Source organism: Oryzias latipes, chromosome 14 (genome assembly GCF_053564925.1).
Source record: "Oryzias latipes strain Hd-rR chromosome 14, Olatipes_Hd-rR_3.1".
Classification (NCBI taxonomy): domain Eukaryota; kingdom Metazoa; phylum Chordata; class Actinopteri; order Beloniformes; family Adrianichthyidae; genus Oryzias; species Oryzias latipes.
Window position 1 is genome coordinate 13,578,763 of NC_136250.1, and position 22,702 is coordinate 13,601,464.

General features: G+C 44.9%; 27 non-coding genes across 27 annotated transcripts; all 27 read right to left on the minus strand.

Annotated features, from left to right (window-relative positions):
* Positions 1 to 1,313: 1,313 nt before the first annotated feature.
* On the minus strand, positions 1,314 to 1,386 carry trnam-cau (transfer RNA methionine (anticodon CAU)). Its single transcript has one exon. It is a non-coding gene; the product is annotated as a tRNA-Met (tRNA).
* A 459-nt stretch (positions 1,387 to 1,845) lies between these two features.
* Positions 1,846 to 1,934, minus strand: trnay-gua (transfer RNA tyrosine (anticodon GUA)). The gene is given in 2 exon segments: positions 1,846 to 1,881; positions 1,898 to 1,934. It is a non-coding gene; the product is annotated as a tRNA-Tyr (tRNA).
* Positions 1,935 to 2,829: 895 nt separating this feature from the next.
* Positions 2,830 to 2,902, minus strand: trnam-cau (transfer RNA methionine (anticodon CAU)). The gene has a single exon. It is a non-coding gene; the product is annotated as a tRNA-Met (tRNA).
* A 459-nt stretch (positions 2,903 to 3,361) lies between these two features.
* Positions 3,362 to 3,450, minus strand: trnay-gua (transfer RNA tyrosine (anticodon GUA)). The gene is given in 2 exon segments: positions 3,362 to 3,397; positions 3,414 to 3,450. It is a non-coding gene; the product is annotated as a tRNA-Tyr (tRNA).
* Positions 3,451 to 4,346: 896 nt separating this feature from the next.
* trnam-cau (transfer RNA methionine (anticodon CAU)) lies at positions 4,347 to 4,419 on the minus strand. The gene has a single exon. It is a non-coding gene; the product is annotated as a tRNA-Met (tRNA).
* A 459-nt stretch (positions 4,420 to 4,878) lies between these two features.
* On the minus strand, positions 4,879 to 4,967 carry trnay-gua (transfer RNA tyrosine (anticodon GUA)). Its single transcript is given in 2 exon segments — positions 4,879 to 4,914; positions 4,931 to 4,967. It is a non-coding gene; the product is annotated as a tRNA-Tyr (tRNA).
* Positions 4,968 to 5,916: 949 nt separating this feature from the next.
* On the minus strand, positions 5,917 to 6,005 carry trnay-gua (transfer RNA tyrosine (anticodon GUA)). Its single transcript is given in 2 exon segments — positions 5,917 to 5,952; positions 5,969 to 6,005. It is a non-coding gene; the product is annotated as a tRNA-Tyr (tRNA).
* Positions 6,006 to 6,900: 895 nt separating this feature from the next.
* trnam-cau (transfer RNA methionine (anticodon CAU)) lies at positions 6,901 to 6,973 on the minus strand. Its single transcript has one exon. It is a non-coding gene; the product is annotated as a tRNA-Met (tRNA).
* Positions 6,974 to 7,432: 459 nt separating this feature from the next.
* Positions 7,433 to 7,521, minus strand: trnay-gua (transfer RNA tyrosine (anticodon GUA)). Its single transcript is given in 2 exon segments — positions 7,433 to 7,468; positions 7,485 to 7,521. It is a non-coding gene; the product is annotated as a tRNA-Tyr (tRNA).
* An 891-nt stretch (positions 7,522 to 8,412) lies between these two features.
* On the minus strand, positions 8,413 to 8,485 carry trnam-cau (transfer RNA methionine (anticodon CAU)). The gene has a single exon. It is a non-coding gene; the product is annotated as a tRNA-Met (tRNA).
* Positions 8,486 to 8,944: 459 nt separating this feature from the next.
* Positions 8,945 to 9,033, minus strand: trnay-gua (transfer RNA tyrosine (anticodon GUA)). The gene is given in 2 exon segments: positions 8,945 to 8,980; positions 8,997 to 9,033. It is a non-coding gene; the product is annotated as a tRNA-Tyr (tRNA).
* Positions 9,034 to 9,925: 892 nt separating this feature from the next.
* On the minus strand, positions 9,926 to 9,998 carry trnam-cau (transfer RNA methionine (anticodon CAU)). The gene has a single exon. It is a non-coding gene; the product is annotated as a tRNA-Met (tRNA).
* A 459-nt stretch (positions 9,999 to 10,457) lies between these two features.
* Positions 10,458 to 10,546, minus strand: trnay-gua (transfer RNA tyrosine (anticodon GUA)). The gene is given in 2 exon segments: positions 10,458 to 10,493; positions 10,510 to 10,546. It is a non-coding gene; the product is annotated as a tRNA-Tyr (tRNA).
* Positions 10,547 to 11,441: 895 nt separating this feature from the next.
* trnam-cau (transfer RNA methionine (anticodon CAU)) lies at positions 11,442 to 11,514 on the minus strand. The gene has a single exon. It is a non-coding gene; the product is annotated as a tRNA-Met (tRNA).
* A 1,443-nt stretch (positions 11,515 to 12,957) lies between these two features.
* Positions 12,958 to 13,030, minus strand: trnam-cau (transfer RNA methionine (anticodon CAU)). The gene has a single exon. It is a non-coding gene; the product is annotated as a tRNA-Met (tRNA).
* Positions 13,031 to 13,489: 459 nt separating this feature from the next.
* trnay-gua (transfer RNA tyrosine (anticodon GUA)) lies at positions 13,490 to 13,578 on the minus strand. The gene is given in 2 exon segments: positions 13,490 to 13,525; positions 13,542 to 13,578. It is a non-coding gene; the product is annotated as a tRNA-Tyr (tRNA).
* Positions 13,579 to 14,474: 896 nt separating this feature from the next.
* Positions 14,475 to 14,547, minus strand: trnam-cau (transfer RNA methionine (anticodon CAU)). Its single transcript has one exon. It is a non-coding gene; the product is annotated as a tRNA-Met (tRNA).
* A 459-nt stretch (positions 14,548 to 15,006) lies between these two features.
* Positions 15,007 to 15,095, minus strand: trnay-gua (transfer RNA tyrosine (anticodon GUA)). Its single transcript is given in 2 exon segments — positions 15,007 to 15,042; positions 15,059 to 15,095. It is a non-coding gene; the product is annotated as a tRNA-Tyr (tRNA).
* A 903-nt stretch (positions 15,096 to 15,998) lies between these two features.
* On the minus strand, positions 15,999 to 16,071 carry trnam-cau (transfer RNA methionine (anticodon CAU)). Its single transcript has one exon. It is a non-coding gene; the product is annotated as a tRNA-Met (tRNA).
* A 1,444-nt stretch (positions 16,072 to 17,515) lies between these two features.
* Positions 17,516 to 17,588, minus strand: trnam-cau (transfer RNA methionine (anticodon CAU)). Its single transcript has one exon. It is a non-coding gene; the product is annotated as a tRNA-Met (tRNA).
* A 459-nt stretch (positions 17,589 to 18,047) lies between these two features.
* On the minus strand, positions 18,048 to 18,136 carry trnay-gua (transfer RNA tyrosine (anticodon GUA)). The gene is given in 2 exon segments: positions 18,048 to 18,083; positions 18,100 to 18,136. It is a non-coding gene; the product is annotated as a tRNA-Tyr (tRNA).
* An 895-nt stretch (positions 18,137 to 19,031) lies between these two features.
* trnam-cau (transfer RNA methionine (anticodon CAU)) lies at positions 19,032 to 19,104 on the minus strand. Its single transcript has one exon. It is a non-coding gene; the product is annotated as a tRNA-Met (tRNA).
* A 459-nt stretch (positions 19,105 to 19,563) lies between these two features.
* trnay-gua (transfer RNA tyrosine (anticodon GUA)) lies at positions 19,564 to 19,652 on the minus strand. The gene is given in 2 exon segments: positions 19,564 to 19,599; positions 19,616 to 19,652. It is a non-coding gene; the product is annotated as a tRNA-Tyr (tRNA).
* Positions 19,653 to 20,548: 896 nt separating this feature from the next.
* On the minus strand, positions 20,549 to 20,621 carry trnam-cau (transfer RNA methionine (anticodon CAU)). Its single transcript has one exon. It is a non-coding gene; the product is annotated as a tRNA-Met (tRNA).
* Positions 20,622 to 21,080: 459 nt separating this feature from the next.
* Positions 21,081 to 21,169, minus strand: trnay-gua (transfer RNA tyrosine (anticodon GUA)). Its single transcript is given in 2 exon segments — positions 21,081 to 21,116; positions 21,133 to 21,169. It is a non-coding gene; the product is annotated as a tRNA-Tyr (tRNA).
* Positions 21,170 to 22,064: 895 nt separating this feature from the next.
* On the minus strand, positions 22,065 to 22,137 carry trnam-cau (transfer RNA methionine (anticodon CAU)). The gene has a single exon. It is a non-coding gene; the product is annotated as a tRNA-Met (tRNA).
* A 459-nt stretch (positions 22,138 to 22,596) lies between these two features.
* trnay-gua (transfer RNA tyrosine (anticodon GUA)) lies at positions 22,597 to 22,685 on the minus strand. Its single transcript is given in 2 exon segments — positions 22,597 to 22,632; positions 22,649 to 22,685. It is a non-coding gene; the product is annotated as a tRNA-Tyr (tRNA).
* Positions 22,686 to 22,702: the final 17 nt, after the last annotated feature.

The window sequence follows — 22,702 nt, forward strand, 5'->3', positions numbered from 1 at the left end:
TGCTACACACAATGGGTGCTTTACATTTGCTTGGCTAATCTGGTTAGTGGCAAAAACCTGCTAACAGGTGAAATCCCTATGCCTGATTTGCGCTCTCTTTTCATTGCTCGGAAAGGTGTACACACACTCCATGTGTATCATCTGCGTTACCCCATAAGACCTAAAACCATATTCAAGTCAGGCACCTCTTTCACGAAGACATTTGAATAGACAGCAGGAGTGAGGTTGAAGTCAAGGACAAAGGTCACAAGAAAGCTCACTGGGAAAAGTAAGCATTCTTAGCGTAATAAGGAACGTATGAATGGTAAGATGACGGTGCCCGAAAAATGTCCTTTGAACCGGAATTGAACCAGCGACCTAAGGATGCCTATGTTTTTTCACCTACAGTCCTCCGCTCTACCAACTGAGCTATCGAAGGGAGCTGCTGATGGATGCCATTGTGTGACTCACTCATACAAAGAGCGGAATGCACACTTTACTGCACAAAGAAAATAACAATAACACAATTGCCAACTGACCTTGCATATGGGAGATTTTTCCTTTCTTGGGCACTAAGGGCACAAAAGTACAAATGGTTGAGACTTTTTTGATTACGCAGAAAAATGGCTAGCATACGTGGCTTATTTAACACAACAAAGCTTGCCATCTAAACGGTGAGAACAGATAGGCCTTTCCCCATGGGCTTGGAGTAAAGAAGCAGCAAGCTTGAAAGCAAATGATAACAAAAGCTTTGATTGAGGGGAAAGCACCGTCGTGGACATAGCCAACATTTTGCGGTTGAGAGGAACATTCTGTACAGCTATGAGCCTATGTGTTACTGGATGGCTGCTGGCAAGAACTGTACAAAATCTGTGCCTTGTGTGAGACAGATTATAAGACTGATGCTCTGCCTACAGCGCCAATGAGGGCGTGCAAAGCAGTGAACACGCACAGACACAGTCCGTTTCCTATGAAATCGCACTTTAAACAGTTTCTTTGGGATCCTCTTTGCAAGTGGTTTCAGATGCTGATTTCCAACAGAAAAGCTTCTTTTGTGGTCTGCCCGTTTGGGTTATTTACAAGGTATGATTGGTAAGACAGCATTGTCTGAAAGGACTCCATCCAGCCGGAATTGAACAAGCAACCTAAGGTGTTACTTTGGGATATTCTGACTTGACTGGTTCCATGCATCACTAAGGTTTTTTCGGGTAATGAGAGCACATGATGACAATGTGCTGCCATTGGGGCTGGACAACATTTTGCAGTTGAGGTGAACGACAGCCATGAGCCTAGGTGTTCCTGGGTGACTGCTGGGAAGAGCTGTGCAAAATCAGTGCCTCGTGTGAGGCTCGAACTCACGACCTTCAGATTATGAGACTGACGCGCTGCCAACTGCGCCAACGAGGCCATGAAAAGCAAAGTACACACAAACCATCCCCTATGACTTTCCTATGACTATCACTTTCAGCCATTTCTTTGGGATACTCTTTACAAGTTGACGCGACTGTTGATTTGCAACACTAAGGCTTCTTTGGTCTGCTACACACAATGGGTGCTTTACATTTGCTTGGCTAATCTGGTTAGTGGCAAAAACCTGCTAACAGGTGAAATCCCTATGCCTGATTTGCGCTCTCTTTTCATTGCTCGGAAAGGTGTACACACACTCCATGTGTATCATCTGCGTTACCCCATAAGACCTAAAACCATATTCAAGTCAGGCACCTCTTTCATGAAGACATTTGAATAGACAGCAGGAGTGAGGTTGAAGTCAAGGACAAAGGTCACAAGAAAGCTCACTGGGAAAAGTAAGCATTCTTAGCGTAATAAGGAACGTATGAATGGTAAGATGACGGTGCCCGAAAAATGTCCTTCGACCCGGAATTGAACCAGCGACCTAAGGATGCCTATGTTTTTTCACCTACAGTCCTCCGCTCTACCAACTGAGCTATCGAAGGGAGCTGCAGATGGATGCCATTGTGTGACTCACTCATACAAAGAGCGGAATGCACACTTTACTGCACAAAGAAAATAACAATGACACAATTGCCAACTGACCTTGCATATGGGAGATTTTTCCTTTCTTGGGCACTAAGGGCACAAAAGTACAAATGGTTGAGACTTTTTTGATTACGCAGAAAAATGGCTAGCATACGTGGCTTATTTAACACAACATAGCTTGCCATCTAAACAGAGAGAAAAGATAGGCCTTTCCCCATGGGCTTGGAGTAAAGAAGCAGCAAGCTTGAAAGCAAATGATAACAAAAGCTTTGATTGAGGGGAAAGCACCGTCGTGGACATAGCCAACATTTTGCGGTTGAGAGGAACATTCTGTACAGCTATGAGCCTATGTGTTACTGGATGGCTGCTGGCAAGAGCTGTACAAAATCTGTGCCTTGTGTGAGACAGATTATAAGACTGATGCTCTGCCTACAGCGCCAATGAGGGCGTGCAAAGCAGTGAACACGCACAGACACAGTCCGTTTCCTATGAAATCGCACTTTAAACAGTTTCTTTGGGATCCTCTTTGCAAGTGGTTTCAGATGCTGATTTCCAACAGAAAAGCTTCTTTTGTGGTCTGCCCGTTTGGGTTATTTACAAGGTATGATTGGTAAGACAGCATTGTCTGAAAGGACTCCATCCAGCCGGAATTGAACAAGCAACCTAAGGTGTTACTTTGGGATATTCTGACTTGACTGGTTCCATGCATCACTAAGGTTTTTTCGGGTAATGAGAGCACATGATGACAATGTGCTGCCATTGGGGCTGGACAACATTTTGCAGTTGAGGTGAACGACAGCCATGAGCCTAGGTGTTCCTGGGTGACTGCTGGGAAGAGCTGTGCAAAATCAGTGCCTCGTGTGAGGCTCGAACTCACGACCTTCAGATTATGAGACTGACGCGCTGCCAACTGCGCCAACGAGGCCATGAAAAGCAAAGTACACACAAACCATCCCCTATGACTTTCCTATGACTATCACTTTCAGCCATTTCTTTGGGATACTCTTTACAAGTTGACGCGACTGTTGATTTGCAACACTAAGGCTTCTTTGGTCTGCTACACACAATGGGTGCTTTACATTTGCTTGGCTAATCTGGTTAGTGGCAAAAACCTGCTAACAGGTGAAATCCCTATGCCTGATTTGCGCTCTCTTTTCATTGCTCGGAAAGGTGTACACACACTCCATGTGTATCATCTGCGTTACCCCATAAGACCTAAAACCATATTCAAGTCAGGCACCTCTTTCACGAAGACATTTGAATAGACAGCAGGAGTGAGGTTGAAGTCAAGGACAAAGGTCACAAGAAAGCTCACTGGGAAAAGTAAGCATTCTTAGCGTAATAAGGAACGTATGAATGGTAAGATGACGGTGCCCGAAAAATGTCCTTCGAGCCGGAATTGAACCAGCGACCTAAGGATGCCTATGTTTTTTCACCTACAGTCCTCCGCTCTACCAACTGAGCTATCGAAGGGAGCTGCAGATGGATGCCATTGTGTGACTCACTCATACAAAGAGCGGAATGCACACTTTACTGCACAAAGAAAATAACAATGACACAATTGCCAACTGACCTTGCATATGGGAGATTTTTCCTTTCTTGGGCACTAAGGGCACAAAAGTACAAATGGTTGAGACTTTTTTGATTACGCAGAAAAATGGCTAGCATACGTGGCTTATTTAACACAACAAAGCTTGCCATCTAAACGGTGAGAAAAGATAGGCCTTTCCCCATGGGCTTGGAGTAAAGAAGCAGCAAGCTTGAAAGCAAATGATAACAAAAGCTTTGATTGAGGGGAAAGCACCGTCGTGGACATAGCCAACATTTTGCGGTTGAGAGGAACATTCTGTACAGCTATGAGCCTATGTGTTACTGGATGGCTGCTGGCAAGAGCTGTACAAAATCTGTGCCTTGTGTGAGACAGATTATAAGACTGATGCTCTGCCTACAGCGCCAATGAGGGCGTGCAAAGCAGTGAACACGCACAGACACAGTCCGTTTCCTATGAAATCGCACTTTAAACAGTTTCTTTGGGATCCTCTTTGCAAGTGGTTTCAGATGCTGATTTCCAACAGAAAAGCTTCTTTTGTGGTCTGCCCGTTTGGGTTATTTACAAGGTATGATTGGTAAGACAGCAATGTCTGAAAGGACTCCATCCAGCCGGAATTGAACAAGCAACCTAAGGTGTTACTTTGGGATATTCTGACTTGACTGGTTCCATGCATCACTAAGGTTTTTTCGGGGTAATGAGAGCACATGATGACAATGTGCTGCCATTGGGGCTGGACAACATTTTGCAGTTGAGGTGAACGACAGCCATGAGCCTAGGTGTTCCTGGGTGACTGCTGGGAAGAGCTGTGCAAAATCAGTGCCTCGTGTGAGGCTCGAACTCACGACCTTCAGATTATGAGACTGACGCGCTGCCAACTGCGCCAACGAGGCCATGAAAAGCAAAGTACACACAAACCATCCCCTATGACTTTCCTATGACTATCACTTTCAGCCATTTCTTTGGGATACTCTTTACAAGTTGACGCGACTGTTGATTTGCAACACTAAGGCTTCTTTGGTCTGCTACACACAATGGGTGCTTTACATTTGCTTGGCTAATCTGGTTAGTGGCAAAAACCTGCTAACAGGTGAAATCCCTATGCCTGATTTGCGCTCTCTTTTCATTGCTCGGAAAGGTGTACACACACTCCATGTGTATCATCTGCGTTACCCCATAAGACCTAAAACCATATTCAAGTCAGGCACCTCTTTCACGAAGACATTTGAATAGACAGCAGGAGTGAGGTTGAAGTCAAGGACAAAGGTCACAAGAAAGCTCACTGGGAAAAGTAAGCATTCTTAGCGTAATAAGGAACGTATGAATGGTAAGATGACGGTGCCCGAAAAATGTCCTTCGACCCGGAATTGAACCAGCGACCTAAGGATGCCTATGTTTTTTCACCTACAGTCCTCCGCTCTACCAACTGAGCTATCGAAGGGAGCTGCAGATGGATGCCATTGTGTGACTCACTCATACAAAGAGCGGAATGCACACTTTACTGCACAAAGAAAATAACAATAACACAATTGCCAACTGACCTTGCATATGGGAGATTTTTCCTTTCTTGGGCACTAAGGGCACAAAAGTACAAATGGTTGAGACTTTTTTGATTACGCAGAAAAATGGCTAGCATACGTGGCTTATTTAACACAACAAAGCTTGCCATCTAAACGGTGAGAACAGATAGGCCTTTCCCCATGGGCTTGGAGTAAAGAAGCAGCAAGCTTGAAAGCAAATGATAACAAAAGCTTTGATTGAGGGGAAAGCACCGTCGTGGACATAGCCAACATTTTGCGGTTGAGAGGAACATTCTGTACAGCTATGAGCCTATGTGTTACTGGATGGCTGCTGGCAAGAGCTGTACAAAATCTGTGCCTTGTGTGAGACAGATTATAAGACTGATGCTCTGCCTACAGCGCCAATGAGGGCGTGCAAAGCAAAGTACACACAAACATTCCCCTATGACTTTCCTATGACTATCACTTTCAGCCATTTCTTTGGGATACTCTTTACAAGTTGACGCGACTGTTGATTTGCAACACTAAGGCTTCTTTGGTCTGCTACACACAATGGGTGCTTTACATTTGCTTGGCTAATCTGGTTAGTGGCAAAAACCTGCTAACAGGTGAAATCCCTATGCCTGATTTGCGCTCTCTTTTCATTGCTCGGAAAGGTGTACACACACTCCATGTGTATCATCTGCGTTACCCCATAAGACCTAAAACCATATTCAAGTCAGGCACCTCTTTCACAAAGACATTTGAATAGACAGCAGGAGTGAGGTTGAAGTTAAGGACAAAGGTGACAAGAAAGCTCACTGGGAAAAGTAAGCATTCTTAGCGTAATAAGGAACGTATGAATGGTAAGATGACGGTGCCCGAAAAATGTCCTTCGAGCCGGAATTGAACCAGCGACCTAAGGATGCCTATGTTTTTTCACCTACAGTCCTCCGCTCTACCAACTGAGCTATCGAAGGGAGCTGCTGATGGATGCCATTGTGTGACTCACTCATACAAAGAGCGGAATGCACACTTTACTGCACAAAGAAAATAACAATGACACAATTGCCAAGTGACCTTGCATATGGGAGATTTTTCCTTTCTTGGGCACTAAGGGCACAAAAGTACAAATGGTTGAGACTTTTTTGATTACGCAGAAAAATGGCTAGCATACGTGGCTTATTTAACACAACAAAGCTTGCCATCTAAACGGTGAGAAAAGATAGGCCTTTCCCCATGGGCTTGGAGTAAAGAAGCAGCAAGCTTGAAAGCAAATGATAACAAAAGCTTTGATTGAGGGGAAAGCACCGTCGTGGACATAGCCAACATTTTGCGGTTGAGAGGAACATTCTGTACAGCTATGAGCCTATGTGTTACTGGATGGCTGCTGGCAAGAGCTGTACAAAATCTGTGCCTTGTGTGAGACAGATTATAAGACTGATGCTCTGCCTACAGCGCCAATGAGGGCGTGCAAAGCAGTGAACACGCACAGACACAGTCCGTTTCCTATGAAATCGCACTTTAAACAGTTTCTTTGGGATCCTCTTTGCAAGTGGTTTCAGATGCTGATTTCCAACAGAAAAGCTTCTTTTGTGGTCTGCCCGTTTGGTTTATTTACAAGGTATGATTGGTAAGACAGCATTGTCTGAAAGGACTCCATCCAGCCGGAATTGAACAAGCAACCTAAGGTGTTACTTTGGGATATTCTGACTTGACTGGTTCCATGCATCACTAAGGTTTTTTCGGGTAATGAGAGCACATGATGACAATGTGCTGCCATTGGGGCTGGACAACATTTTGCAGTTGAGGTGAACGACAGCCATGAGCCTAGGTGTTGCTGGGTGACTGCTGGGAAGAGCTGTGCAAAATCAGTGCCTCGTGTGAGGGTCGAACTCACGACCTTCAGATTATGAGACTGACGCGCTGCCAACTGCACCAACGAGGCCATGAAAAGCAAAGTACACACAAACCATCCCCTATGACTTTCCTATGACTATCACTTTCAGCCATTTCTTTGGGGTACTCTTTACAAGTTGACGCGACTGTTGATTTGCAACACTAAGGCTTCTTTGGTCTGCTACACACAATGGGTGCTTTACATTTGCTTGGCTAATCTGGTTAGTGGCAAAAACCTGCTAACAGGTGAAATCCCTATGCCTGATTTGCGCTCTCTTTTCATTGCTCGGAAAGGTGTACACACACTCCATGTGTATCATCTGCGTTACCCCATAAGACCTAAAACCATATTTGAGTCAGGCACCTCTTTCACGAAGACATTTGAATAGACAGCAGGAGTGAGGTTGAAGTCAAGGACAAAGGTCACAAGAAAGCTCACTGGGAAAAGTAAGCATTCTTAGCGTAATAAGGGACGTATGAATGGTAAGATGACGGTGCCCGAAAAATGTCCTTCGAGCCGGAATTGAACCAGCGACCTAAGGATGCCTATGTTTTTTCACCTACAGTCCTCCGCTCTACCAACTGAGCTATCGAAGGGAGCTACAGGATGCCATTGTGTGACTCACTCATACAAAGAGCGGAATGCACACTTTACTGCACAAAGAAAATAACAATAACACAATTGCCAACTGACCTTGCATATGGGAGATTTTTCCATAATTGGGCACTAAGGGCACAAAAGTACAAATGGTTGAGACTTTTTTGATTACACAGAAAAATGGCTAGCATACGTGGCTTATTTAACACAACAAAGCTTGCCATCTAAACGGTGAGAACAGATAGGCCTTTCCCCATGGGCTTGGAGTAAAGAAGCAGCAAGTTTGAAAGCAAATGATAACAAAAGCTTTGATTGAGAGGAAAGCACTGTCGTGGACATAGCCAACATTTTGCGGTTGAGAGGAACATTCTGTACAGCTATGAGCCTATGTGTTACTGGATGGCTGCTGGCAAGAGCTGTACAAAATCTGTGCCTTGTGTGAGACAGATTATAAGACTGATGCTCTGCCTACAGCGCCAATGAGGGCGTGCAAAGCAGTGAACACGCACAGACACAGTCCGTTTCCTATGAAATCGCACTTTAAACAGTTTCTTTGGGATCCTCTTTGCAAGTGGTTTCAGATGCTGATTTCCAACAGAAAAGCTTCTTTTGTGGTCTGCCCGTTTGGGTTATTTACAAGGTATGATTGGTAAGACAGCATTGTCTGAGAGGACTCCATCCAGCCGGAATTGAACAAGCAACCTAAGGTGGTACTTTGGGATATTCTGACTTGACTGGTTCCATGCATCACTAAGGTTTCTCGGGTAATGAGAGCACATGATGACAATGTGCTGCCATTGGGGCTGGACAACATTTTGCAGTTGAGGTGAAAGACAGCCATGAGCCTAGGTGTTGCTGGGTGACTGCTGGGAAGAGCTGTGCAAAATCAGTGCCTCGTGTGAGGCTCGAACTCACGACCTTCAGATTATGAGACTGACGCGCTGCCAACTGCGCCAACGAGGCCATGAAAAGCAAAGTACACACAAACCATCCCCTATGACTTTCCTATGACTATCACTTTCAGCCATTTCTTTGGGATACTGTTTACAAGTTGACGCGACTGTTGATTTGAAACACTAAGGCTTCTTTGGTCTGCTACACACAATGGGTGCTTTACATTTGCTTGGCTAATCTGGTTAGTGGCAAAAACCTGCTAACAGGTGAAATCCCTATGCCTGATTTGCGCTCTCTTTTCATTGCTCGGAAAGGTGTACACACACTCCATGTGTATCATCTGCGTTACCCCATAAGACCTAAAACCATATTCAAGTCAGGCACCTCTTTCACAAAGACATTTGAATAGACAGCAGGAGTGAGGTTGAAGTCAAGGACAAAGGTCACAAGAAAGCTCACTGGGAAAAGTAAGCATTCTTAGCGTAATAAGGAACGTATGAATGGTAAGATGACGGTGCCCGAAAAATGTCCTTCGAGCCGGAATTGAACCAGCGACCTAAGGATGCCTATGTTTTTTCACCTACAGTCCTCCGCTCTACCAACTGAGCTATCGAAGGGAGCTACAGGATGCCATTGTGTGACTCACTCATACAAAGAGCGGAATGCACACTTTACTGCACAAAGAAAATAACAATGACACAATTGCCAAGTGACCTTGCATATGGGAGATTTTTCCTTTCTTGGGCACTAAGGGCACAAAAGTACAAATGGTTGAGACTTTTTTGATTACGCAGAAAAATGGCTAGCATACGTGGCTTATTTAACACAACAAAGCTTGCCATCTAAACGGTGAGAAAAGATAGGCCTTTCCCCATGGGCTTGGAGTAAAGAAGCAGCAAGCTTGAAAGCAAATGATAACAAAAGCTTTGATTGAGGGGAAAGCACCGTCGTGGACATAGCCAACATTTTGCGGTTGAGAGGAACATTCTGTACAGCTATGAGCCTATGTGTTACTGGATGGCTGCTGGCAAGAGCTGTACAAAATCTGTGCCTTGTGTGAGACAGATTATAAGACTGATGCTCTGCCTACAGCGCCAATGAGGGCGTGCAAAGCAGTGAACACGCACAGACACAGTCCGTTTCCTATGAAATCGCACTTTAAACAGTTTCTTTGGGATCCTCTTTGCAAGTGGTTTCAGATGCTGATTTCCAGCAGAAAAGCTTCTTTTGTGGTCTGCCCGTTTGGGTTATTTACAAGGTATGATTGGTAAGACAGCATTGTCTGAAAGGACTCCATCCAGCCGGAATTGAACAAGCAACCTAAGGTGTTACTTTGGGATATTCTGACTTGACTGGTTCCATGCATCACTAAGGTTTTTTCGGGTAATGAGAGCTCATGATGACAATGTGCTGCCATTGGGGCTGGACAACATTTTGCAGTTGAGGTGAACGACAGCCATGAGCCTAGGTGTTGCTGGGTGACTGCTGGGAAGAGCTGTGCAAAATCAGTGCCTCGTGTGAGGGTCGAACTCACGACCTTCAGATTATGAGACTGACGCGCTGCCAACTGCGCCAACGAGGCCATGAAAAGCAAAGTACACACAAACCATCCCCTATGACTTTCCTATGACTATCACTTTCAGCCATTTCTTTGGGATACTCTTTACAAGTTGACGCGACTGTTGATTTGCAACACTATGGCTTCTTTGGTCTGCTACACACAATGGGTGCTTTACATTTGCTTGGCTAATCTGGTTAGTGGCAAAAACCTGCTAACAGGTGAAATCCCTATGCCTGATTTGCGCTCTCTTTTCATTGCTCGGAAAGGTGTACACACACTCCATGTGTATCATCTGCGTTACCCCATAAGACCTAAAACCATATTCAAGTCAGGCACCTCTTTCACGAAGACATTTGAATAGACAGCAGGAGTGAGGTTGAAGTCAAGGACAAAGGTCACAAGAAAGCTCACTGGGAAAAGTAAGCATTCTTAGCGTAATAAGGAACGTATGAATGGTAAGATGACGGTGCCCGAAAAATGTCCTTCGAGCCGGAATTGAACCAGCGACCTAAGGATGCCTATGTTTTTTCACCTACAGTCCTCCGCTCTACCAACTGAGCTATCGAAGGGAGCTGCTGATGGATGCCATTGTGTGACTCACTCATACAAAGAGCGGAATGCACACTTTACTGCACAAAGAAAATAACAATGACACAATTGCCAACTGACCTTGCATATGGGAGATTTTTTCTTTCTTGGGCACTAAGGGCACAAAAGTACAAATGGTTGAGACTTTTTTGATTACACAGAAAAATGGCTAGCATACGTGGCTTATTTAACACAACAAAGCTTGCCATCTAAACGGTGAGAACAGATAGGCCTTTCCCCATGGGCTTGGAGTAAAGAAGCAGCAAGTTTGAAACCAAATGATAACAAAAGCTTTGATTGAGAGGAAAGCACTGTCGTGGACATAGCCAACATTTTGCGGTTGAGAGGAACATTCTGTACAGCTATGAGCCTATGTGTTACTGGATGGCTGCTGGCAAGAGCTGTACAAAATCTCTGCCTTGTGTGAGACAGATTATAAGACTGATGCTCTGCCTACAGCGCCAATGAGGGCGTGCAAAGCAGTGAACACGCACAGACACAGTCCGTTTCCTATGAAATCGCACTTTAAACAGTTTCTTTGGGATCTTCTTTGCAAGTGGTTTCAGATGCTGATTTCCAACAGAAAAGCTTCTTTTGTGGTCTGCCCGTTTGGGTTATTTACAAGGTATGATTGGTAAGACAGCATTGTCTGAAAGGACTCCATCCAGCCGGAATTGAACAAGCAACCTAAGGTGTTACTTTGGGATATTCTGACTTGACTGGTTCCATGCATCACTAAGGTTTTTTCGGGTAATGAGAGCACATGATGACAATGTGCTGCCATTGGGGCTGGACAACATTTTGCAGTTGAGGTGAACAACAGCCATGAGCCTAGGTGTTGCTGGGTGACTGCTGGGAAGAGCTGTGCAAAATCAGTGCCTCGTGTGAGGGTCGAACTCACGACCGTCAGATTATGAGACTGACGCGCTTCCAACTGCGCCAACGAGGCCATGAAAAGCAAAGTACACACAAACAATCCCCTATGACTTTCCTATGACTATCACTTTCAGCCATTTCTTTGGGATACTCTTTACAAGTTGACGGGACTGTTGATTTGCAACACTAAGGCTTCTTTGGTCTGCTACACACAATGGGTGCTTTACATTTGCTTGGCTAATCTGGTTAGTGGCAAAAACCTGCTAACAGGTGAAATCCCTATGCCTGATTTGCGCTCTCTTTTCATTGCTCGGAAAGGTGTACACACACTCCATGTGTATCATCTGCGTTACCCCATAAGACCTAAAACCATATTCAAGTCAGGCACCTCTTTCACGAAGACATTTGAATAGACAGCAGGAGTGAGGTTGAAGTCAAGGACAAAGGTCACAAGAAAGCTCACTGGGAAAAGTAAGCATTCTTAGCGTAATAAGGAACGTATGAATGGTAAGATGACGGTGCCCGAAAAATGTCCTTCGAACCGGAATTGAACCAGCGACCTAAGAATGCCTATGTTTTTTCACCTACAATCCTCCACTCTACCATCTGAGCTATCGAAGGGAGCTGCTGATGGATGCCATTGTGTGACTCACTAATACAAAGAGCGGAATGCACACTTTACTGCACAAAGAAAATAACAATGACACAATTGCCAAGTGACCTTGCATATGGGAGATTTTTCCTTTCTTGGGCACTAAGGGCACAAAAGTACAAATGGTTGAGACTTTTTTGATTACGCAGAAAAATGGCTAGCATACGTGGCTTATTTAACACAACAAAGCTTGCCATCTAAACGGTGAGAACAGATAGGCCTTTCCCCATGGGCTTGGAGTAAAGAAACAGCAAGTTTGAAAGCAAATGATAACAAAAACTTTGATTGAGAGGAAAGCACTGTCGTGGACATAGCCAACATTTTGCGGTTGAGAGGAACATTCTGTACAGCTATGAGCCTATGTGTCACTGGATGGCTGCTGGCAAGAGCTGTACAAAATCTGTGCCTTGTGTGAGACAGATTATAAGACTGATGCTCTGCCTACAGCGCCAATGAGGGCGTGCAAAGCAGTGAACACGCACAGACACAGTCCGTTTCCTATGAAATCGCACTTGAAACAGTTTCTTTGGGATCCTCTTTGCAAGTGGTTTCAGATGCTGATTTCCAACAGAAAAGCTTCTTTTGTGGTCTGCCCGTTTGGGTTATTTACAAGGTATGATTGGTAAGACAGCATTGTCTGAAAGGACTCCATCCAGCCGGAATTGAACAAGCAACCTAAGGTGTTACTTTGGGATATTCTGACTTGACTGGTTCCATGCATCGCTAAGGTTTTTTCGGGTAATGAGAGCACATGATGACAATGTGCTGCCATTGGGGCTGGACAACATTTTGCAGTTGAGGTGAACGACAGCCATGAGCCTAGGTGTTGCTGGGTGACTGCTGGGAAGAGCTGTGCAAAATCAGTGCCTCGTGTGAGGGTCGAACTCACGACCTTCAGATTATGAGACTGACGCGCTGCCAACTGCGCCAACGAGGCCATGAAAAGCAAAGTACACACAAACCATCCCCTATGACATTCCTACGACTATCACTTTCAGCCATTTCTTTGGGATACTCTTTACAAGTTGACGCGACTGTTGATTTGCAACACTATGGCTTCTTTGGTCTGCTACACACAATGGGTGCTTTACATTTGCTTGGCTAATCTGGTTAGTGGCAAAAACCTGCTAACAGGTGAAATCCCTATGCCTGATTTGCGCTCTCTTTTCATTGCTCGGAAAGGTGTACACACACTCCATGTGTATCATCTGCGTTACCCCATAAGACCTAAAACCATATTCAAGTCAGGCACCTCTTTCACAAAGACATTTGAATAGACAGCAGGAGTGAGGTTGAATTCAAGGACAAAGGTCACAAGAAAGCTCACTGGGAAAAGTAAGCATTCTTAGCGTAATAAGGAACGTATGAATGGTAAGATGACGGTGCCCGAAAAATGTCCTTCAAGCCGGAATTGAACCAGCGACCTAAGAATGCCTATGTTTTTTCACCTACAATCCTCCACTCTACCAACTGAGCTATCGAAGGGAGCTGCTGATGGATGCCATTGTGTGATTCACTCATACAAAGAGCGGAATGCACACTTTACTGCACAAAGAAAATAACAATGACACAATTGCCAAGTGACCTTGCATATGGGAGATTTTTCCTTTCTTGGGCACTAAGGGCACAAAAGTACAAATGGTTGAGACTTTTTTGATTACGCAGAAAAATGGCTAGCATACGTGGCTTATTTAACACAACAAAGCTTGCCATCTAAACGGTGAGAACAGATAGGCCTTTCCCCATGGGCTTGGAGTAAAGAAGCAGCAAGCTTGAAAGCAAATGATAACAAAAGCTTTGATTGAGGGGAAAGCACCGTCGTGGACATAGCCAACATTTTGCGGTTGAGAGGAACATTCTGTACAGCTATGAGCCTATGTGTTACTGGATGGCTGCTGGCAAGAGCTGTACAAAATCTGTGCCTTGTGTGAGACAGATTATAAGACTGATGCTCTGCCTACAGCGCCAATGAGGGCGTGGAAAGCAGTGAACACGCACAGACACAGTCCGTTTCCTATGAAATCGGACTTTAAACAGTTTCTTTGGGATCCTCTTTGCAAGTGGTTTCAGATGCTGATTTCCAACAGAAAAGCTTCTTTTGTGGTCTGCCCGTTTGGGTTATTTACAAGGTATGATTGGTAAGACAGCAATGTCTGAAAGGACTCCATCCAGCCGGAATTGAACAAGCAACCTAAGGTGTTACTTTGGGATATTCTGACTTGACTGGTTCCATGCATCACTAAGGTTTTTTCGGGGTAATGAGAGCACATGATGACAATGTGCTGCCATTGGGGCTGGACAACATTTTGCAGTTGAGGTGAACGACAGCCATGAGCCTAGGTGTTGCTGGGTGACTGCTGGGAAGAGCTGTGCAAAATCAGTGCCTCGTGTGAGGGTCGAACTCACGACCTTCAGATTATGAGACTGACGCGCTGCCAACTGCGCCAACGAGGCCATGAAAAGCAAAGTACACACAAACCATCCCCTATGACTTTCCTATGACTATCACTTTCAGCCATTTCTTTGGGATACTCTTTACAAGTTGACGCGACTGTTGATTTGCAACACCATGGCTTCTTTGGTCTGCTACACACAATGGGTGCTTTACATTTGCTTGGCTAATCTGGTTAGTGACAAAAACCTGCTAACAGGTGAAATCCCTATGCCTGATTTGCGCTCTCTTTTCATTGCTCGGAAAGGTGTACACACACTCCATGTGTATCATCTGCGTTACCCCATAAGACCTAAAACCATATTCAAGTCAGGCACCTCTTTCACGAAGACATTTGAATAGACAGCAGGAGTGAGGTTGAAGTCAAGGACAAAGGTCACAAGAAAGCTCACTGGGAAAAGTAAGCATTCTTAGCGTAATAAGGAACGTATGAATGGTAAGATGACGGTGCCTGAAAAATGTCCTTCGAGCCGGAATTGAACCAGCGACCTAAGGATGCCTATGTTTTTTCACCTACAGTCCTCCGCTCTACCAACTGAGCTATCGAAGGGAGCTACAGTATGCCATTGTGTGACTCACTCATACAAAGAGCGGAATGCACACTTTACTGCACAAAGAAAATAACAATGACACAATTGCCAAGTGACCTTGCATATGGGAGATTTTTCCTTTCTTGGGCACTAAGGGCACAAAAGTACAAATGGTTGAGACTTTTTTGATTACGCAGAAAAATGGCTAGCATACGTGGCTTATTTAACACAACAAAGCTTGCCATCTAAACGGTGAGAACAGATAGGCCTTTCCCCATGGGCTTGGAGTAAAGAAACAGCAAGTTTGAAAGCAAATAATAACAAAAGCTTTGATTGAGAGGAAAGCACTGTCGTGGACATAGCCAACATTTTGCGGTTGAGAGGAACATTCTGTACAGCTATGAGCCTATGTGTCACTGGATGGCTGCTGGCAAGAGCTGTACAAAATCTGTGCCTTGTGTGAGACAGATTATAAGACTGATGCTCTGCCTACAGCGCCAATGAGGGCGTGGAAAGCAGTGAACACGCACAGACACAGTCCGTTTCCTATGAAATCGGACTTTAAACAGTTTCTTTGGGATCCTCTTTGCAAGTGGTTTCAGATGCTGATTTCCAACAGAAAAGCTTCTTTTGTGGTCTGCCCGTTTGGGTTATTTACAAGGTATGATTGGTAAGACAGCATTGTCTAAAAGGACTCCATCCAGCCGGAATTGAACAAGCAACCTAAGGTGTTACTTTGGGATATTCTGACTTGACTGGTTCCATGCATCACTAAGGTTTTTTCGGGGTAATGAGAGCACATGATGACAATGTGCTGCCATTGGGGCTGGACAACATTTTGCAGTTGAGGTGAACGACAGCCATGAGCCTAGGTGTTCCTAGGTGTTGTTGGGTGACTGCTGGGTAGAGCTGTGCAAAATCAGTGCCTCGTGTGAGGGTCGAACTCACGACCTTCAGATTATGAGACTGACGCGCTGCCAACTGCGCCAACGAGGCCATGAAAAGCAAAGTACACACAAACCATCCCCTATGACTTTCCTATGACTATCACTTTCAGCCATTTCTTTGGGATACTCTTTACAAGTTGACGCGACTGTTGATTTGCAACACCATGGCTTCTTTGGTCTGCTACACACAATGGGTGCTTTACATTTGCTTGGCTAATCTGGTTAGTGGCAAAAACCTGCTAACAGGTGAAATCCCTATGCCTGATTTGCGCTCTCTTTTCATTGCTCGGAAAGGTGTACACACACTCCATGTGTATCATCTGCGTTACCCCATAAGACCTAAAACCATATTCAAGTCAGGCACCTCTTTCACGAAGACATTTGAATAGACAGCAGGAGTGAGGTTGAAGTCAAGGACAAAGGTCACAAGAAAGCTCACTGGGAAAAGTAAGCATTCTTAGCGTAATAAGGAACGTATGAATGGTAAGATGACGGTGCCCGAAAAATGTCCTTCAAGCCGGATATTGAACCAACGACCTAAGAATGCCTACGTTTTTTCACCTACAATCCTCCACTCTACCAACTGAGCTATCGAAGGGAGCTGCTGATGGATGCCATTGTGTGACTCACTCATACAAAGAGCGGAATGCACACTTTACTGCACAAAGAAAATAACAATGACACAATTGCCAAGTGAACTTGCATATGGGAGATTTTTCTTTTCTTGGGCACTAAGGGCACAAAGGTACAAATGGTTGAGACTTTTTTGATTACGCAGAAAAATGGCTAGCATACCTGGCTTATTTAACACAACAAAGCTTGCCATCTAAACGGTGAGAAAAGATAGGCCTTTCCCCATGGGCTTGGAGTAAAGAAGCAGCAAGCTTGAAAGCAAATGATAACAAAAGCTTTGATTGAGGGGAAAGCACCGTCGTGGACATAGCCAACATTTTGCGGTTGAGAGGAACATTCTGTACAGCTATGAGCCTATGTGTTACTGGATGGCTGCTGGCAAGAGCTGTACAAAATCTGTGCCTTGTGTGAGACAGATTATAAGACTGATGCTCTGCCTACAGCGCCAATGAGGGCGTGCAAAGCAGTGAACACGCACAGACACAGTCCGTTTCCTATGAAATCGCACTTTAAACAGTTTCTTTGGGATCCTTTTTGCAAGTGGTTTCAGATGCTGATTTCCAACAGAAAAGCTTATTTTGTGGTCTGCCCGTTTGGGTTATTTACAAGGTATGATTGGTAAGACAGCATTGTCTGAAAGGACTCCATCCAGCCGGAATTGAACAAGCAACCTAAGGTGTTACTTTGGGATATTCTGACTTGACTGGTTCCATGCATCACTAAGGTTTTTTTGGGTAATGAGAGCTCATGATGACAATGTGCTGCCATTGGGGCTGGACAACATTTTGCAGTTGAGGTGAACGACAGCCATGAGCCTAGGTGTTGCTGGGTGACTGCTGGGAAGAGCTGTGCAAAATCAGTGCCTCGTGTGAGGGTCGAACTCACGACCTTCAGATTATGAGACTGACGCGCTGCCAACTGCGCCAACGAGGCCATGAAAAGCAAAGTACACACAAACCATCCCCTATGACATTCCTACGACTATCACTTTCAGCCATTTCTTTGGGATACTCTTTACAAGTTGACGCGACTGTTGATTTGCAACACTATGGCTTCTTTGGTCTGCTACACACAATGGGTGCTTTACATTTGCTTGGCTAATCTGGTTAGTGGCAAAAACCTGCTAACAGGTGAAATCCCTATGCCTGATTTGCGCTCTCTTTTCATTGCTCGGAAAGGTGTACACACACTCCATGTGTATCATCTGCGTTACCCCATAAGACCTAAAACCATATTCAAGTCAGGCACCTCTTTCACAAAGACATTTGAATAGACAGCAGGAGTGAGGTTGAAGTCAAGGACAAAGGTCACAAGAAAGCTCACTGGGAAAAGTAAGCATTCTTAGCGTAATAAGGAACGTATGAATGGTAAGATGACGGTGCCCGAAAAATGTCCTTCGAGCCGGAATTGAACCAGCGACCTAAGGATGCCTATGTTTTTTCACCTACAGTCCTCCGCTCTACCAACTGAGCTATCGAAGGGAGCTGCTGATGGATGCCATTGTGTGACTCACTCATACAAAGAGCGGAATGCACACTTTACTGCACAAAGAAAATAACAATGACACAATTGCCAACTGACCTTGCATATGGGAGATTTTTCCTTTCTTGGGCACTAAGGGCACAAAAGTACAAATGGTTGAGACTTTTTTGATTACGCAGAAAAATGGGTAGCATACGTGGCTTATTTAACACAACAAAGCTTGCCATCTAAACGGTGAGAAAAGATAGGCCTTTCCCCATGGGCTTGGAGTAAAGAAGCAGCAAGCTTGAAAGCAAATGATAACAAAAGCTTTGATTGAGGGGAAAGCACCGTCGTGGACATAGCCAACATTTTGCGGTTGAGAGGAACATTCTGTACAGCTATGAGCCTATGTGTTACTGGATGGCTGCTGGCAAGAGCTGTACAAAATCTGTGCCTTGTGTGAGACAGATTATAAGACTGATGCTCTGCCTACAGCGCCAATGAGGGCGTGCAAAGCAGTGAACACGCACAGACACAGTCCGTTTCCTATGAAATCGCACTTTAAACAGTTTCTTTGGGATCCTCTTTGCAAGTGGTTTCAGATGCTGATTTCCAACAGAAAAGCTTCTTTTGTGGTCTGCCCGTTTGGGTTATTTACAAGGTATGATTGGTAAGACAGCATTGTCTGAAAGGACTCCATCCAGCCGGAATTGAACAAGCAACCTAAGGTGTTACTTTGGGATATTCTGACTTGACTGGTTCCATGCATCACTAAGGTTTTTTCGGGTAATGAGAGCACATGATGACAATGTGCTGCCATTGGGGCTGGACAACATTTTGCAGTTGAGGTGAACGACAGCCATGAGCCTAGGTGTTGCTGGGTGACTGCTGGGAAGAGCTGTGCAAAATCAGTGCCTCGTGTGAGGGTCGAACTCACAACCTTCAGATTATGAGACTGACGCGCTGCCAACTGCGCCAACGAGGCCATGAAAAGCAAAGTATACACAAACCATCCCCTATGACTTTCCTATGACTATCACTTTCAGCCATTTCTTTGGGTTACTCTTTACAAGTTGACGCGACTGTTGATTTGCAACACCATGGCTTCTTTGGTCTGCTACACACAATGGGTGCTTTACATTTGCTTGGCTAATCTGGTTAGTGGCAAAAACCTACTAACAGGTGAAATCCCTATGCCTGATTTGCGCTCTCTTTTCATTGCTCGGAAAGGTGTACACACACTCCATGTGTATCATCTGCGTTACCCCATAAGACCTAAAACCATATTCAAGTCAGGCACCTCTTTCACGAAGACATTTGAATAGACAGCAGGAGTGAGGTTGAAGTCAAGGACAAAGGTCACAAGAAAGCTCACTGGGAAAAGTAAGCATTCTTAGCGTAATAAGGAACGTATGAATGGTAAGATGACGGTGCCCGAAAAATGTCCTTCGAGCCGGAATTGAACCAGCGACCTAAGAATGCCTATGTTTTTTCACCTACAATCCTCCACTCTACCAACTGAGCTATCGAAGGGAGCTGCTGATGGATGCCATTGTGTGACTCACTCATACAAAGAGCGGAATGCACACTTTACTGCACAAAGAAAATAACAATGACACAATTGCCAAGTGACCTTGCATATGGGAGATTTTTCCTTTCTTGGGCACTAAGGGCACAAAAGTACAAATGGTTGAGACTTTTTTGATTACGCAGAAAAATGGCTAGCATACGTGGCTTATTTAACACAACAAAGCTTGCCATCTAAACGGTGAGAACAGATAGGCCTTTCCCCATGGGCTTGGAGTAAAGAAGCAGCAAGCTTGAAAGCAAATGATAACAAAAGCTTTGATTGAGGGGAAAGCACCGTCGTGGACATAGCCAACATTTTGCGGTTGAGAGGAACATTCTGTACAGCTATGAGCCTATGTGTTACTGGATGGCTGCTGGCAAGAGCTGTACAAAATCTGTGCCTTGTGTGAGACAGATTATAAGACTGATGCTCTGCCTACAGCGCCAATGAGGGCGTGGAAAGCAGTGAACACGCACAGACACAGTCCGTTTCCTATGAAATCGCACTTTAAACAGTTTCTTTGGGATCCTCTTTGCAAGTGGTTTCAGATGCTGATTTCCAACAGAAAAGCTTCTTTTGTGGTCTGCCCGTTTGGGTTATTTACAAGGTATGATTGGTAAGACAGCAATGTCTGAAAGGACTCCATCCAGCCGGAATTGAACAAGCAACCTAAGGTGTTACTTTGGGATATTCTGACTTGACTGGTTCCATGCATCACTAAGGTTTTTTCGGGGTAATGAGAGCACATGATGACAATGTGCTGCCATTGGGGCTGGACAACATTTTGCAGTTGAGGTGAACGACAGCCATGAGCCTAGGTGTTGCTGGGTGACTGCTGGGAAGAGCTGTGCAAAATCAGTGCCTCGTGTGAGGGTCGAACTCACGACCTTCAGATTATGAGACTGACGCGCTGCCAACTGCGCCAACGAGGCCATGAAAATCAAAGTACACACAAACCATCCCCTATGACTTTCCTACGACTATCACTTTCAGCCATTTCTCTGGGATACTCTTTACAAGTTGACGCGACTGTTGATTTGCAACACTATGGCTTCTTTGGTCTGCTACACACAATGGGTGCTTTACATTTGCTTGGCTAATCTGGTTAGTGGCAAAAACCTGCTAACAGGTGAAATCCCTATGCCTGATTTGCGCTCTCTTTTCATTGCTCGGAAAGGTGTACACACACTCCATGTGTATCATCTGCGTTACCCCATAAGACCTAAAGCCATATTCAAGTCAGGCACCTCTTTCACAAAGAAATTTGAATAGACAGCAGGAGTGAGGTTGAAGTCAAGGACAAAGGTCACAAGAAAGCTCACTGGGAAAAGTAAGCATTCTTAGCGTAATAAGGAACGTATGAATGGTAAGATGACGGTGCCCGAAAAATGTCGTTCGAGCCGGAATTGAACCAGCGACCTAAGGATGCCTATGTTTTTTCACCTACAGTCCTCCGCTCTACCAACTGAGCTATCGAAGGGAGCTGCTGATGGATGCCATTGTGTGACTCACTCATACAAAGAGCGGAATGCACACTTTACTGCACAAAGAAAATAACAATGACACAATTGCCAAGTGACCTTGCATATGGGAGATTTTTCCTTTCTTGGGCACTAAGGACACAAAAGTACAAATGGTTGAGACTTTTTTGATTACGCAGAAAAATGGCTAGCATACGTGGCTTATTTAACACAACAAAGCTTGCCATCTAAACGGTGAGAAAAGATAGGCCTTTCCCCATGGGCTTGGAGTAAAGAAGCAGCAAGCTTGAAAGCAAATGATAACAAAAGCTTTGATTGAGGGGAAAGCACCGTCGTGGACATAGCCAACATTTTGCGGTTGAGAGGAACATTCTGTACAGCTATGAGCCTATGTGTTACTGGATGGCTGCTGGCAAGAGCTGTACAAAATCTGTGCCTTGTGTGAGACAGATTATAAGACTGATGCTCTGCCTACAGCGCCAATGAGGGCGTGCAAAGCAGTGAACACGCACAGACACAGTCCGTTTCCTATGAAATCGCACTTTAAACAGTTTCTTTGGGATCCTCTTTGCAAGTGGTTTCAGATGCTGATTTCCAACAGAAAAGCTTCTTTTGTGGTCTGCCCGTTTGGGTTATTTACAAGGTATGATTGGTAAGACAGCATTGTCTGAAAGGACTCCATCCAGCCGGAATTGAACAAGCAACCTAAGGTGTTACTTTGGGATATTCTGACTTGACTGGTTCCATGCATCACTAAGGTTTTTTCGGGTAATGAGAGCACATGATGACAATGTGCTGCCATTGGGGCTGGACAACATTTTGCAGTTGAGGTGAACGACAGCCATGAGCCTAGGTGTTGCTGGGTGACTGCTGGGAAGAGCTGTGCAAAATCAGTGCCTCGTGTGAGGGTCGAACTCACGACCTTCAGATTATGAGACTGACGCGCTGCCAACTGCGCCAACGAGGCAATGAAAAGCAAAGTACACACAAACCATCCCCTATGACTTTCCTATGACTATCACTTTCAGCCATTTCTTTGGGATACTCTTTACAAGTTGACGCGACTGTTGATTTGCAACACCATGGCTTCTTTGGTCTGCTACACACAATGGGTGCTTTACATTTGCTTGGCTAATCTGGTTAGTGGCAAAAACCTGCTAACAGGTGAAATCCCTATGCCTGATTTGCGCTCTCTTTTCATTGCTCGGAAAGGTGTACACACACTCCATGTGTATCATCTGCGTTACCCCATAAGACCTAAAACCATATTCAAGTCAGGCACCTCTTTCACGAAGACATTTGAATAGACAGCAGGAGTGAGGTTGAAGTCAAGGACAAAGGTCACAAGAAAGCTCACTGGGAAAAGTAAGCATTCTTAGCGTAATAAGGAACGTATGAATGGTAAGATGACGGTGCCCGAAAAATGTCCTTCGAGCCGGAATTGAACCAGCGACCTAAGAATGCCTATGTTTTTTCACCTACAATCCTCCACTCTACCAACTGAGCTATCGAAGGGAGCTGCTGATGGATGC